The following is a 17,377-nucleotide window of genomic DNA, read 5'->3' on the forward strand; positions in this document are numbered from 1 at the left end:
TGGGTAAGACTTATATTTGGCCCTTGGCTAGTTGATATCCGAACTGTACTGTCTAGTTCTGTTGGCCAATGAGGTATTTTGCATCAGAGGGAGAAGCAAAGGTGAAAATCCCCGAATCTGAAGAGGAGGCTTTTGGTAAAATGGGGCCAAGATGGACAATATCTTCCAGGTCCTCAGCAAACTGGGGTCTCTACAAGGGGGATTTTGGGAAAGCCTCCGGGCACCAAGAGACCCTTATCTTCGGCACCACGGCCTTGTCGGGAGACCTGTGATAATTCTCCAACCAGGTGATTATCTCAGTCAAGGCCATAGTCACTAAAAGTCAGAGTCCGCAAAATCAAGCTCAGTGTCCATGAGGTTGGCTCTGGAGTGGATAGTGGCCATGCCCACTCTTATAACCTGTGTTCGTCCTCCATGGGGGAGGCACCATGTTGGCACAGAGCTCAATGTCATATCCAATCCATTTTGGAGTGCCGGTATGAACCATTGTAATGGCTATTTCGGTGGAGCAACCTAATGCTGCTCCGGTGCTCCTCATCCTCTTGAGGCACAACATCTGGGGCAGAGTAGTTTGCAGAATATCGATCTCCATGCTCAGCATAGGAGCCTGGCAAAACCTCTTCCAGTGCCTGGGCTCCCTGGCTCTTGACACCAGGCACTTCTGCGTTGGCACATTTGGGAGCCGCAGAGTTGTGGTAGAAGTCTGGGCTGCCATGTAAGACCCATCTGCCATCTCCTCATTGGCTCCAAGGAGGCAGACTTCTTTCTTTCTTCTCCTTTTCTTCTTTTTCTTGAATCCGTGCTTATCCATCTCTGGTAGAAGGCTGGAGTCCACCAGACATAATTCAGCCCTTTCCTCCTGTGGTACTGGTGTTGCCACTGGTGTGAGGGACAGGTCTTGGAGAAGGATAGCACCCCTACTAGCCACCATCTTGATAACATGCTGGACCCACAAAGAAGAAACATCAGCAGAGGGCTCATTCAGGTCGATGTTCAGACCAGTCACAGGCCCCTTGTGCGCCACTGTGTGCAATCTGAAGGACAGCTCACGTTGGGGGTCTTTCAGCAGCTCCTTCCTCTTTGAGAAATCTTTGGCTATCATCTTACTCTTTTTAATGCGCTTGGGTTTGTCGTCGCTGCGCCCAATGATCCTGCACCAGGTGCGCTTCCAGATAAGAACAGTGGTCTTGGTCCACACGCAGGTGCTCATGGCGATGCCAGTTCCAAACACTGCATAGAGGTCGATGTTTTACACCAGAAACCTAGGCCTGTTCTTGATTTCCCAGTGTGGGACCGGCCTGTTGGCCAGCAGCACAATGGTTACATTGGCCTCGCAGAGAACGTATTCTCGGAAGCTGCGCTCCCATTACGCCTTGTTGAAGAAGTCATAGAAGGGGTGGCGGGAACGTGATCAGAACAAAGCCGAAGGCCAGCAATCCAAACATACTTAATCGTAACATAGTTTCATTAATTTTACTGGCAGCTTTTTCACTCATCATGCACTGCTGGTTACTTTTTATGAGAAAAAAGTCATAACACCTTTTATAAGGAAATAACCTCCAACAATCAGCACCAGGCTGATGGGTGCCAGGACAAAGCCTACCCGGTAGCGGTAGTTCTTGTATCCCACAAAGCAACTTGAGGCTCAGTCACGCTATTCTTTATGTGGCTTTAGACATCATTTTAACAGTGAGGACCTGAAGTAAGGGTTTCTGGTCAGAATGGATTTTAAAGGGATTACCCGAAATCTAACTCCTAAATTACTCTATGCCCCATACCCACAATAGTAACTCTCTTTATATGACTGAGTATTGGGAATCAGTCTCAGTCCCCAACCTTAAAGGATGGCAAATGATTAATTCCTTTCCATTTATATCCTCTTTCTGCTAGCATCCATGGTAATTAAGTGGGTTGCGATACCCAAAAATGCTATTAGGCATTGGGATGCCCTTGATGACTGTCATAGTTTCCTCCTTGGGCTTGTATTGTACTCTTGCCTATTAATGAGGTGTATGAGGTACCCCCACCTCATGTTCCCTAAACAAGCCTTTCTTAGCCTCAATGGTCAGTCCTTTAACTTTTAGTCTGTGTAATAGGGCATTCTTTATGCTTTCATGTTCCCCCAACACTTCCCATATACCGAAGGTTTTCCCTGATATATTAGGTTTCCTAGGATGCCCTTGGGGACGTGGCTCATTATCCATTGAAAAGATACTCCTGTTGAAGTGAGTCCAAAGGGTATTCTGCGGTAGCCGAATAACCAGAAGGGTGTAGTAAAAAACATTAAGTGTCTGCAGGCCTGCTTCAGTGGGATCTGGTGGTAGGCAGCTGACAGGCGGTAGGGGATGAGTAGATCCACTCCATGGATGCATTTGAGCATATAGGCGATGAGAGGATTGGGAAACTTGTACATAAGAATGGCCTTGTCAAGGGCGCTCAGATCCATGCACACTCAGATCTTGCCTTTCTTTTTCTGTGCTATTAAATGGGGCTCAACCCCTCTGCAAATTGTATTGGTTCAAAAATGTCAACTAGCATCTTTTTCACAAGTCTCTAAAATTACTTCTCCGCCTCTGCTCTCGATACCAGGGGTATCTTCCTGCGTGTGTGGCAGACTGGGATGGCCACTACCTTTACTATAATAGTTTGCATGTGTCCTTTAAGGCAACCAATCTTATTGTTGAGTGAATGAAGGAATGAATCCTTTTCTGACTTTAATCCACTGTCTACTTATTAAACAGGTTATTTCTTGCTGGGTTCAGGTGTGATACCAAGGGTCACTTGGACTCTTCACCCCAGCAATTTGTCCCCATTTTTGGCCAAGTAGGTTTTTACTAAGGCCATCTTGTCTTTAAATTAATTTCATAAGGGTGTTGAAGAATCAAAGCATTTTTATTAGTGATCCCTCAAATCCTCTGGTGTCTCTGATATCTGACGTATTCAACTTGTCTTGTATACCCCTTTTTATGAGAGATTTCCACTTGTTTTCTGAAATGATGGAGTATGTCGAGTAACTGTCAACCATCATGTGCCTCGGGACCTGTTTTATCTGCACCGTTGAGCTTGGACAATTCATCCCAAGGTAATCCTATGTGTGGCTCCTGATGATCATTACTCATTGCTCATCAGAGCGGCCACCTTCTTGAATGCAGGGCATCTTTTTCTTGTTGCAAAATACAACCGCAAAATATCCTCTGGTACCAGAAGTGGAGCACTGTTGCTTTATTGCAGGACACGCATGGGAATTGACAAAATGACCAAACCTCCCACATCGGAAGCACTTGCATTCCTTATTAATGCTGGATGCTACTGTCCTCCACTTACCCGATTTTCATTCCTTGTCCTTGTCTCTCTTCTCTGGGATCTCCAGAATTATTTTAACAAGGTTGACTTGTGTGTTGTGTCCATTGTTTGAGTGAGTGGTGATGTCAATAGCCACTGGCATCTTTTCTTCAAACCCCTTTGAGCAGAGCTCAGTGTGTTAAAACCTTCTTTGGCAATAGCCTGCACAAGGACAGGGTCTCCACGCACCCAGAGTCTTTCCTGTTGAGGCGTCAGTGGGTTGAATGAGTATTTGATCTCTTATGAGTTCAAATGTGCCCATTCCGTTTCTTAAATTGCAGGAGTTAGCAAGAGCACGTAGTACAGACATGTATTCCATTAGTGTTTCTCTTGCCTTTTGTTTTGTCAAGTAGATGGTGGGACAAACTCCCAGAGGGCCACTAAGAGTCTGCAGACTCTCAAAAGGCCCAACACCTTCCAGGAACGTCGTTTCACCAAAATGCCAGGGGTAGCGACAGAGACATCACATGACCCTTGAATCCCTGATGATATCACAGGAAGTGATGTTATCTGACCCCACCCCGAATTGACATCACGGAAAGTGATGGTTAACCCTTTCACAAAACAGGAAATGGCATCACATGGAATTGTTTCTAAGTACACTATGAAAAATATGGTTACAATTTCACTTTAACGTGATATACATTTCATACAAAAATGGATCACAATATGTATAAGCAGAAAAAAACATGCTGTAACTGCAACTTGCGAAAAGCACAATACATAGTCTGAATGGGTGATAATTCTGCTTTTTGGAGGATTTTGTCTGCATTGTGAATTTAAGGTGTTTAAGAACAGACTAAATCAGTGACTCACCCCCTAAAGTATGCCTGAAATAAACCTTAAAGGAGTCTAGCAATTATTGTATAGAATTCCAGAAAAACAAATTATTTGTTATTCCTATTCTTTCTTATTTAGGGTCACTGCTCAAAGTGTTACACTTGAGAACCCCCCTGTTTAAAAAAAAAAAAGCCTGAACAAGAAAGCCATCCACTCTAGAAACAAAGGGCCACATGGCATTGGCCACAGCCCAGGAGCTTCAATTTGTAAACAAAAAAAGAAAAGAAAAACGTTTTTTTTCTCTCCAGGGGTAGCAAGGGAAAACTCAGGGGGTGCGACCCCTGGTGACCCCTAACTTACATCCCTGAGACCTTCCAGAGGATAAAAGGAGGACTCAGTCAACGGCAAGTTCAAACTGCGGTTTATTACAGACAAAACCAACATGTATCAGCACAGGGACATCCATTTCTGTCCGGTATTGTCACCAATACTAAACAGTCTATTGAGCAGAGCTGGGAAAATTGCTCTTCAGCAAACCCTTCAGCAAGATTTCACAAGTTGGTTTACATTTTCAGGGCCATGCGACAGACATGGTTTGCTCAGGAAATCAGTTGCTCAGGAAGTCAGTAGGGTCCATGCAGATGTCATGCAAGTTCAGGCAGGCCTGGAAAGCACCAGTCTCTGCTACAGCTCCTTTAGCCTTTCAGCGATATCAGCAGTTTCTGGACCACCCTTGTCACTGCCGATTGTGGAGGCTTCATAAACACACATTGTAACAAAGGTTTCTCATGAGCTTATTGTTCTCTATTTGAACTGTCACTATGGTGACATCATAATTTCCAAACAAATTCCACAACCATCATGCAACATTTGACATTGTAGAGGAAGTCCCAGATATGGCCTGCACTCCAGCCATCCATTGTGAAATACCAGGAACATACTCGCCGAGATATGTGACGTATGATGAGCAAATAAACCAGCAGAGACAACACGCTAGGGCTCTGCCCACTGCCCGTCAGAAGAGAAATACCTGTTGAAGTGCCAATAACCAGCCCATTCCCACACTGAGAATGTCACCCAAAGAAGTGGGAGCAGGAGACTGTCCCTGGACAGACTAGAAATCAGTAAAAACGATGATGACACAAGGAGTTGCGTGAATTGGGAACAATCAATGTCCGACTCCGGAGAGGAAACAGTGTGCGAGACAAATGAAGAAGGGAGACGGGGCGAAAAGCGGCTCCCAAGGGACAAAGGGGTACGATGGTCGGATGCTAGTGAGTCCGCACCGAGGACATCAGAGTCTGCCACACAGTCGGACCGGCATGATGGAACACCCCATGGTCAGAGGGGGGTGTCGGCACCCGCCTATACAGACAGGTTGAGGACATTGCCAGGCAGACAGCGATGCAGGAATATTACCCCAGCGGTATACAGGAGAGCTATGAGAGAAGAGAAGGAAGACTGCGCATTCCAATTTCTGCTACTAGAAAAAGGGGGAGCAAGACCGCAATATATTCCTTGGCCACACATGGATCGAGAAAACCTGAAAAACAAGCTTCCAATGCTGACATCGGAAGCCGGCAAGTGGATACATGAGTAGGAAAAAATGGCAGGGGGTGTCACGTTAGCCATAAGGGACATTAAAGGCCTCCTGATCGCCATACTTGGTGAGAGAGCAGACAATGTGCGGACACGGGCAGGGTACCCTGGTGTAACCATAATTAACACTGCTCACGACGGAGCACCATTTAATAATTGCAGAGCAGCAGTATGGAAAGCGCTACGACTGCTTTACCCAGACACTTCCGATATGGGAGCTATAATGACTAAAAAAATGAAGGAGTCAGAAGATCCGTTGATTTATATCCAGAATTTCCAAGACGCTTGGGTGCTCGAAAGGCATGAATCCTGGACGAAATCTATACCAGTGTTTTACCACATATTGTGCCAAGGGTTGCAGAATCGGTGCAGAAACAGCTCAAGAAATTGATAGGGGTTGAGGCTAAACCTTGGGCTGAAATACAGTTAACTATCGCACATTGCTGTAGATTGTTGCAAGAAAAGAATCGGAAAAAGGAGGCAACACGAAAGGGTGAGGGAGCGAAGCTGGGGCAAAAGAAATGATCAAAGAATGCTCTCGAAGGAGCCATGCTAACTAGCCCAGCTGAACAGAACTTACAACAGGTGGCTAACCCACAGCAGAACAACCAGGGTAACATAGGACTGTACCCGAGGGGAAGGGGATTTAGAGGGAGAGGATGGCAAAGTAATCAAGGACGTTTCCAGAGTAATCAAGGAGGTTTTCAAAACGTGCAAATGGGCAACCCAGATATGTCAAACGGACAAATAATCCAACCACCACCAGTATGTTTTCTGTGTGGAATGACGGGGCATTTGGCGCGCACGTGCAGAAGTCAAGACGTGTGGCAAAATAGCCAAGGAATAGGAGCAGGCACGGCGAATCCACCTGCAACCTCACAACAGGGCAATGCACAAAACCACACAGTGCAGCAGCAAGCACCAGGCGTGCAGCAGGATGCACAGCAAGGGGTTCAACCCCCAAACATGGGGAATTTGCCACAAGGGCAATTTCAACAGGCACCACCGCAGTCGTCCCAGGGCACAAACTCCGGAAGGGGAGGCAGCCCAGAGAGTGGAGGGAATCCACAAGTCTACAGTGGGCCGAATTTATATATGAACTAGGACAGCTCACTGGGAACCCTGATGTGCTCTATCCTATCAGTGACACCAGACCCTAATAGGGAACCTAGGGCGAATGTCGTCATAGGGGGTAAAGAATATTCCTTCTTGGTTGACACGGGTGCAACACGCTCGTGCATACGAGAAGGCAAGTTTTCCTTGTCCAGCGAGGCCATAGATATTCAGAAATTTTCAGGAGCTCACAGTCGAGTTCCCTTTACAGACGCGCTCCCAGTCTCCGTAGGAGAGTCAAGATGAATGTACCTTTATTGTATTCGCGTCAGACCCCAGTAAACATTTTGGGTCGAGACTTCATGACAAAGTTGAACAAAACAATCTCGTTTACGGAGGAGGGCATAGTATGCTCCACTCCAGGAATGCATTATTCAAACGTGTGTGAAATGATCAGGGCATACTCAGGGCACATAGCCATGAGAGCTATACCATTAGAGCCAGACGTTTTCGCATATGGCATGTGTGTGCTCATGGCAGGATTTCCAGGCTTTGCAGATAGGACCATGAGAACCCCCGATGAATTTTTATTCAGACCGAGAATACGATGCATGAAGAGGAGGGACAAGTATTTCTCTTGATGATACATACCACAGCTGTGCGAGGAAAGGTAGCATTGGTTGAAGGCTACGATGATGAAGGCAGACAATGGTGTGCAATTATCGCCATTGAAGAATGGTGTCGAGTGACTGACGTCACCGATGACGATCTGTTTGAAGTACAACCAGACTCAGAAGAGACAAGGGTGGAAGTGAGTCTCATATTTTGGGTAAAAATGATCAAAAGAGAAGTGCCTCAGAGAATGATGTTGGCACTAACACATCAGGAATACTTTGATGGCGACATGGCCCAGGTGCCTGTCTCAGTATGAACTACAGGACCATAGGACATAGGCCTCCTGAAGGGGGTGTGAGAAGTGAAAATTAAGCTGAAACCAGGAACAATTTTACTGAGAGCACGACAATACCCCATGTCCACAGAGGCAGATGAAGGGATCGCAAAGACAATTTCCGCCATGAAGGACCAGGGCATCTTGGTGACATCAGAGTCACCTTGTAATACGGTGATTTATCCTGTCAAGAAATCAAAGGGAGGGTCTTGGCATTTAATTCAAGATTTAAGAGCATTAAACGATATTGTTGAAGCCGAGGTCAATCTGGTCCCTAATCCATCTATGATCTTATGTAATATACCCACCAAGGCAAAACATTTTACGGTGATTGCCTTGAAAAATGCCTTTTTCTCAATCCCGTTGCACCGTGACTCTCAAGATCGGACCTCATTCACATTCAGACAAATGCATCTGAAAAGTAAGAGGGTGCCACAGGGGTACTATGAGTCCCCATGCATCTTCAACAGAGTCCTACAGATAGACCTAAGCAATATTGCATTAGAAAGTGTTGTCTTGCAATATGTGGATGACATCTTGATCTGCAGCTCCACGGAAGAACAATGCAGACGCAATTCTATTCAGCTCATCAGCTATTGACTGTACTGGCTGAGAAAGTTTATATGGTTGACAAGGAAAAGTTGCAATATTGTCAACAGGAGGTGTTATACATAGGCCAGCTAATCTCACACGAAGGTACAAAAGGTGACCGCAGAAAGGGCTGAAGCCATCATGAACACGGCTAAACCACACACGATAAAGCAAATGCAGAGCTTTCTAGGCCTATGCAATTATGTTAGAGCATGGGTCTTCAATTACAGCTCATATACCAAGCCCTTGCTCCAGGCCCTGAAGAAGGCCCAGGCGACAAAGGAAAAGATTGAATGGACTGAAGCATTGGAAAAGGGGTTTGCAGAACTCAAGAGCGCGATTTGTACAGCTTCAGTTCTCAGGATTCCTAATTATGCAGAGGAATTCTACCTATTCCCGCACAAGGATGGCAACGTTATGACAGCAGGTGATCGCTCAAAATCATTGGGATACAAGCCCCTGGCATATTACAGTGGGATCCTGGACCCAGTAATGAGAGGCCACTTCCCATGTGAACCAACTGTAGCTGCCACAGCATTCGCCATAAAAAAGGCAACCACTATTGTGATGGGATGTTCCATGACGTTATACGTCGAACATTCACTATTTGCTATTTTAGAGAAACCTAAAGGCACGTTGATGTCTCAGTGAGCTTCTGCATATGAAGTGATCATATCTAATCCATCGATCAAGGTAGTTCGATGTAAAACAGTGAACCCAGCTACATTCATAGCAGAGCCAGTCACTGAAGGAGAGCCGATACATGACTGTGCAAACTATGAAGAATTATATGATGAAATCCCCATGGTGAAAGAAAATGGCCTGGTGGGAGGAGAGATCATTTTTATTGACGGATCTTCGAGACCAAGAAGACGGACAAAGATATACAGGTGTTGCCGTAATTAAACACGTAGAAAATGGAGAATTTCAAGTACACGTCAGCGCATGAATACCATCTCATTATTCAGCGCAGGCTGCAGAACTATTGGCATTGATACTCGCCATTGAAAATCATGCAGACCAGGAAGTAACGGTGTATAGTGACTCCACCTATGTGACGTCCACAGTGCACACAGGACTAGCTCGCTGGAAAAAGAGGGGCTACCTCCGAGCAGACGGCACTCCAGTGCAGCATGCAGCCTTATTGGAAAGGCTGATTAAGGCACTACAGCTCCCAGTGGGCATAGCGGTCGTGAAATGCACTGCCCACACCAAAGGGACAGATTTTGTGTCACGCTGAAACCACGCAGCAGACACGGAAGCCAAGCGCATGGCCTCCAAAAGTAGAACGATCATGGAAGTGGAAGTGGCGTGCACCCATGAGAGAATGATGATGGCACGTACCACACCTGAAGCCTATAGTAATCTGGGGCAGACGCAACTAATGGAGATTCAAGGGGAGGCACCACAGGATGAGAAGAACCTATGGCAACGTTGAGGGTGTTATTTAAACCCCTCTGATGGATTGTGGCAGCAAGACAGCACTGGTAAACCAGTAATGCCTGTAGCCCTACTAAAAATATTATTGGAGCAATTGCATTACCCACTACACATGTCAAAAGAGAATCTAGCAGCAATGCTCGCAGAAGACTGGTTTATACCGAATTTAGCTGAGCATTTTGCATTCTTTATAGTGAACTGCATAATCTGCCAGCAATTCACTGCTGGGCACACATTAAAAGTAGTGAGAGGATTCATCCCCCGGCCAAATGGGCCTTTTCAGCACTTACATATCGACAATGTCAACATGATTCAAGTGTCAACGGGTACAGATACTTAATTGTAGTGGTGTGTCCATTCTCTAGATGGATAGAAGCAGGTCCATGTACACACCCAGACTTTACCTGTGCGGCCAAATTCCTAGTGAGGGAAGTGTTCCCTATGTGGGGGGGTGTGAAGTCATGAGATCAGATAATGGCCCTCACTTTGTTAATGCAGTATTTGAACAGATTAGCTTGTTGCTTGGTATAAAGCACAAGTTCTTGTCGGCGTATCATCCCGAAGGTAATGGAATTTGTGAGAGGCTCAACGGCTTGTTAAAAGAAAGGATAGCCAAGTTGAAGCTTACTCTAGAGGGGATGGTTGCACTGCCTTCTACTGGCATTGTATGCTCTTTAGAACCAACCAGGCTCCGACCATCATTTTACACCGTACAAGATAGTCACAGAAAGGAGAATGAATACTCCCCTAACCGCTCGAGACAGAGCTAGATGTGATGTCCAGCCAACCCAAGAGGTCCTGGGATCCAAATTGCAAAATTACCTGAACTGCATGACATCCAGTCTTACTGTAATTTCAGACCAACTGCAGAGATGACGAAGAGGGTGCAGCACAGCACAAAACACAGCAGGAGATGCTACAACAGACCCAGCTCAAGGTCTACATGTTCCACTCGTTTTCCCTGGGGATGCTGTGTTGGTGAAGAACCACACGAGGAAGAGGTAGGATGAGCCAAGATTCAATGGCCCTTTCATCGTAGAGGACTGCACTCCTCCAGCTGTAAAACTGCAGGGCAGGAGAGCATGGATTTTTCTCAATGACATTAAGCCCTGTATCGGAGAAAGCCCTCTAGCTGCACCCCACCATGAAGAACCCACAGACAACGGGGAAGAACCTCAGCACTTGCAGACGAGATCCATGATGAGGAAGAAGGACGCATGAGCAGCAAAGCCAAGACAAAGGACTCTTGTGCAAGTTGTGACTTAAACTGGACATTTCCTCTAAGCAAAAGGGGATAAGCCAGACACTCTGTGCATCCTAGTTGCAGGGTGAAGAAGAAAATTACACATTTAAGCCACAACACATTTTGTTGACACAAACTTGTAAATCAAACCACACTTAAGCGTTGTTGAGAAACAAGACTGTAACAGACAGTGATCAAGGACTTTTACCTTAAGAGCTAAACACAGTACCCTGAATCATCGAATATCAAGACTATGTTTGGCAGCATTTATGGTGTCCCCCAGCAGAAAAATCACAGAGGACGTACTCACTTACTTCCAGTTAGTGTTGGCATCATATCCGTCGCTGGTAGGGAGGGTCACCAGTGTCACCGACTTTATCCAGGATCCTGCCAACAAGAAAGTAATCAGGCAACTACTTGCCTTCATTGGACTGCCTGAATACAGTGATAAATAAGGACACAAATGCTTCCACCACAGACAATTATAGAGGAACTTGTCAATACGCTTTTCTTTCGCATCATAGAGGAGTGCCCAGCTATTGTCGGGAGATCAACAGACAGTCTCGGGTTCATTCGAGATCCAGAAAACTCTGATGTTTTGAGTCAGCTGTGGACCAAGCTAAGTTATTTGGTCGCAATCCACGCGTCAGGAAAGTGCAAGCATTGTTCACGTCAAGGGAAGGGCCTGTAATCCTGAACCCAGCATGGTAGGACAAATGTTGCTGTCACCCGAGTACAGCCGACTGGTGCACAACGTCCTCTTTCGCCTAGTGACTGACTTTCCAGAAATGGTGGGGAGACCTATCGAGGTTGACGTCCTCACATTCATCAGAGATCCAGCTAATGTCGCACAGATGGGAATGCTCCTCCATGGCATCATGCTGCAAGTGGAGCTGTCCAACATTCAGAAAGATTACATGAGGAGATTCCAGAGAAACCTTCCGCCGAGGGACAGATCAAGGAAGCTGAGGCAAGCACTTCATCTTTCCGCCGAGGGACAGATTGAGGGAACAGAGACAACAACTTCACCTTTATTTGTTTTAATTGCCTTTTTCCCATTTCTTCACATTGAACAGTATCCAACATGTCCTCAGGACTGAAGCAGATTCGGGGGCGGACTGGGAACTCACCTACTTTGATATACACAGTAAAAGTGACTTATCAAAGTGTTAGTCTAATCTATTTTTCCATAGTCTAGCAAGCATACTGCATCCTGTATCCAGAGACAATAGTCACCCGCAAGAGGGGGGACACTTGTGAAGCACCAGACACTTTATGATACAAACTGTTCGAGAACAATATTAAATTGGGGGAAAAGAATAAACATTTACATTTTGTTATGATCGAGATGGGGGCCCAGAACAGTAACCTGGTCCTCCCACAAGCAGAGGGGTGCCCTTGCTTCTCTGGAAGGAAATGCTGCCGTTTAACCTACCGCACTATCATGTATTTATGCATTGTGTTTATCATTATTTTGCTGTCATTAACCATCAGAACTGCATTTTTTCTTGGTGCACGAAGCGTTCCAATTTCAGTGCACCCACCTGATGATGTACGCATGAGTCCCACAAAAGCACCCAGACCCTACATAGTTATTCCAGTCCCGAGAAAATCTGATGGTAAAGTAAATGGACTGAAAATGAATGTAGTCAACAGTGACACATGCACACTTGAGGTAACGAATGAAGAGAAGAGCTGGAGACAGGGTCAGCACGGAATGAATGAAAACATAGCACTGACAACTACACGCACCCACACACTGAATGCACACAAACCAGGGCATGTGTCAATGGCCACAGGACCTCGAGCGAAGGCATTCGAGAGCATGAGACTGCCTACCGAACAATCAGCCCCAGAAAATAATGAGAGAATCCGAAAAGAATCAAGAGAATAGCCAACGAAAGAAGACTTAACAAAAGCCCTTAAAAAGACAGTAGCGGCTGTAGGAGAATTCACTGCAAAAGACACAAATGTTAATAGATCATTTATTCCCATTTATAGCTAGAGCGAAGAAACGGCATGAGGAACTGAAAAATAAAACTGAAGAGACTGTACTGACAACCACACAAGTTCCAACACAAGGAACAAGTACCAGGCCCACAATGCAGCCATACACGAGGCCGGTGACAGGCTGGTGGCTAAGGGCAGGAAAAGAATGCAAGAAGAGAAGGAGAGAATTGCAAAACCTCCACCTACCACATCGATGCAGATAAAGGAACCTGCTCCATCGACCAGCATGCCCGAGAGTCCTCCAGCAAGGAAAAGCCACACAGAGACGTTTAGAGATGTAGTTATAGCAAAATACAGGAAGACACTAAGGATCAAGAGGAGCCTGCATGAAGATAACAATGAACTGAATGACTACCTGGACAGCACAGCACACCTAGGAAACAACATTTGGTACCAGCACATGAAAGAAGTTGGAAGAAGTAAAATAAAAAGGGGAATGCTTTGTTTGTGCACTCCTACCATACAGCATGGGGAAATCCAAGATCTTTGTGATCACACGTAGCAATGTGCAACACCAGAGGGCAGTTTATGGGGAGGGATGCCTCATTGATATGGGCAACCAAGACAAGTTACCCTGATGAAGATGATTATATATAGGACATTAAGACGAGAAACAGAGCCCATACAAGGAATCATGTGATCAGGTACGAGAAGCCTGGAATTAAAGGGGCAGAAATCAGATGGGAAGTGAACCCAAAGCTAAATGTCCAAGTAAAAACTCCAGAAGAGGCAAAAAATTGGAAGAACAGAGGCCAAATGCAGATTTGGGGAACAGTGCTTTCACCAGACGGATGGGAAGAAGGAGGGTTGATCTGCCGAGCAAGGATGGTCTTTGGAGCCTATAAGGAAGCAATAGAGAACTCTCCGAGGTTGTGCAAACTTGCATGGCCGAAACTCACAAAATTGCTAACATGGGTCGAAGACAGAGGAGGACCCCCGCAGATAGTGCCACTGGAAACCCCGAAATTGTGCTTCAGGAACAATGGCACAAGGAAGACGGGAGATAATCAGAACTTCGGACAAATCTTTGAAGCTCCAGGAATGACTCATGGAACCCCAGTAATTATGGATCATTACTGGGCATGTGGATCCAAAGCATTCATAAGACTGCTGAAAAACTGGGAAGGCATATGCACAATAGTGAATGTCCACGTTCCTGCACTAGTGATCCCGAAAAGCGACTTAAATATTGACAGTTTCCCAAAAGCAGATGCTCACCTGAGGAAAAGGAGATCTGTTGAGCTGGTATCCCAAAGGAAAAGAGACAATTACTTTTCTGCCAAATCAGAAGAAGCATTCCATGCAATCCCGTATGAGTACTGCTTTTCAGCCTTAACTCATCTGTGTTCACAACGATCATCATGCCAAGATTCCAGGTTGGAGCAAATACTAAGTGGTTGCAAATCACCAGTTGGGAATTACTGCAAACCATCAACTCGACAATAAAAGGATTCAACGCAATCAAGGAAGAGTTAAGAGCAATCTGACTGACGACTCCACAGAACAGATATGTGCTTGACATGATCACAGCGATGAATGGAGGAGTTTGCGCAAAAATCAGAGAATCATGTTGCACATTTATACCTTCTCATGATGAAGAAAATAGAACTTTAACAGAAGCCATAAGTATGCTGATAAAACATACAGAACCAGATGATTGATGAAACAGACGAAGTGATGATGACAGCTGGTTTGGAACACTATTCCCATGCGTCCCACAATGGATGGCAGACATATTCAAGTTCCTGGGAGCCCTGTTACTGTTGATACTATTAGGATTTTGTGTTATCAAGATAATTATCTCACAATGCCAGAAAACTGTGAAGAAAGCCATAGGGATGAAGATCATGATCGATATCAAACCAGGATGGAAGCCCAGAGACCTGATTGATGAAGAAGTAAGAGAATCTGTGAAGGCAAGCAAATATGCACCAGAAGGAACAAAATCTGTGTATCCCAGGAAATGAACAAAGTACGAAGGAAAATTGATTTATTGTAGCCCGAATGGACAATGCCAGCTAATGATATGGAACAAAGACGAACATGTGAAAACAGCAGGAAGTTTGAAAGGAGTGATAAAAATTTGGACTCCAAAGAGACACACCTTCGCACCATCATGTACAAACCCAGAAGATGAAGAAGAAATTAATAAAGAAGAACCAAGTAAGCTGAATCCAAAGGAGGAAGCAGAAGTGGTCGATGAACCGTTGTGAAATACCAGGAACATATTCGCCGAGATATGTGATGTATGATGAGCAAATAAACCAGCAGAGAGCCACGCTAGGGCTCTGCCCAGTGGCCATCAGAAGAGAAATACCTGTTGAAGTGCCAATAACCAGACAACCATGGGCAGCACGGTACCCATTGAGACAACCGTACCAACAGCTAACACGACATAAAGACTACTTTCAGACTGTCCCAGAAGAGACCCAAAGAGACCCAAAGGGCCTTAATCGAAGGTGAATGGTGACGTCACTAGGGCCCGGACAGAAGTACAGATGAACGAACAACAACCAAAAGATGACACACTAAGACAAAACACCATGGATAAGGATATCACAGGCTTAGAAGAAGAAACAATGTTGAAATATAAAGAAATGTAACCATAAAGCAGGATGGAAGTATGCAACCAGCTAACGCCTGTACATAGGCTTGTAATGCAAGAAGCTAAGAAAACAATGCAGCTTGCTATGCTTAGTAGAAGAATAGAGCGGCAAGTGCCAACTATATATATATCTAACTCAATAAAGCCTATTATATAAGTGCAGTCCACTCTACATGAAAGCAGAATTAAGCGCAGGATGATAGGGGCCAAAGAGGCCAGGGCCATATACCAGCACAAAGCCAGACGAAAGAGCGGAATCGAAACTTTGCAAGAAGCAGCTCATGCCTAGGAATTCGAGGTCAACCCAAGGAAGGGAGGAGAGTTGCAACTCCGAAGAATCGAAACTTAAAGAGCATAGCAGCCTGTCCTTGAAGGTCGGGATAAGGAGGCCCAGGCAGTGGGCAAGGCCGAAGAGAGAATCAAATACGCAAATAGTTGGAAAATGGAGCAGCTTCACGGTGTACAGACACGTGACCAACCAAGCGCGAAGAGGTACCAACGTCTGATGTCACCCAAACCCAGAGGATGCCATAACTTTCCCTGATAAGAAGCTACATTTTTGAGGCCATCCTCAGCCAACTAATTGACACATATCCTCAAAGTACTGATTGATGGAAGGAAGGCAGGTTGAAACTTGGGGCATGCCACATCTGGGTGAACATTCTGCATGCTGCTAATGAATGTGGAGATTTATGCTTGGGGATGTAACTGACCCAATCACAATGGACCAAGTAATCTAGGGTCCTATAGTTAGTAGACCCAATGAGACGTTGTACTTGTAGTGACATCTTGCATGAGTGATGTAGAGGGATGGGCGTAGACACCCATCCGATAAGAGTTATCCAATCCCCACACCCCGTTACCATTTACAGATATAGTACCTATACTTAAGTTACCGTTTCCAACCAATAGACTTGCATGTCAAACTTTCGAGTGTTACACATCAATGATGACGACTTTTGCTTAAAAGAATTGCCGTTTGTATGAAGATTGTGGAAGTTAAAGCGAGACGGCGATCACATCACTGATGATTTCCTAATGTTTCCCTGTTTTTTGTACTTGTCATTAAACAGACTTCCCTTTGCCAAACCATTTGAGTTGTCCTTATTGATTGGTGTTGGAGTAAGAGAATCCTGCATCCTATCCACCTCAAGGTGCAGCTATCTCGTCTTAAAGTACTCGAGGGTGAGCTCTGATCCGATGAGCCCGACAGAGGTCACTCCGCCTTCCTGTACAACATCATTACATAGGCAATCATGTCCAAGCAGGCTAATATGTCCTTAGTGAAAGCAGAAGCAGAGTGTGGGGCAACAGCCTGCACAGCTCTTCCAACCACCCACCCAGCACTCAGACTCCATGGGTGGACACTGTTCACCCAGTGCCAGGCAACACACTCCCCTGGCAACTCCGGGGTCTGAACACAGAGGCACTGCAGACTGGCATGAATATTTTCTCCAGGCATTTCAACAATACCCAGCAGGCTATGCTTCTGAAGGACATTTCTTGCTTTTTAAGAATTTGACAAATCCATTTAAACAAAACAGCCACCTTTCTGCAAGATGAAGAAACATTTCCTGCCCAATTGAACTGGAAGCAAGCCTGCAAGACCTTGGGGTTGGGCTGTCAGAGTCACCTACACTGGGTCCCCCTACCTCCAAGTATCAGCCAATCTCTTCCATAATAGTTTAAGCTCAGGAAAAAACAAATAAATAACTGTCCATGTATTTTCCGAAAATGGCATCCCTAAAATGCGCTCTCTCTAGGT

The 17,377-nt window shown here is 45.4% G+C and overlaps 1 pseudogene; it reads right to left on the reverse strand.

Moving 5' to 3' along the window:
* Window positions 1-449: 449 nt before the first annotated feature.
* The window catches only part of LOC138480556 (protein smoothened pseudogene), a 28,594-nt pseudogene continuing 11,666 nt past the window's right edge, over window positions 450-17,377 (reverse strand).

This window comes from Ambystoma mexicanum, chromosome 5p (assembly GCF_040938575.1).
Source record: "Ambystoma mexicanum isolate Mex_15411 chromosome 5p, UKY_AmexF1_1, whole genome shotgun sequence".
NCBI classification, from domain to species: domain Eukaryota; kingdom Metazoa; phylum Chordata; class Amphibia; order Caudata; family Ambystomatidae; genus Ambystoma; species Ambystoma mexicanum.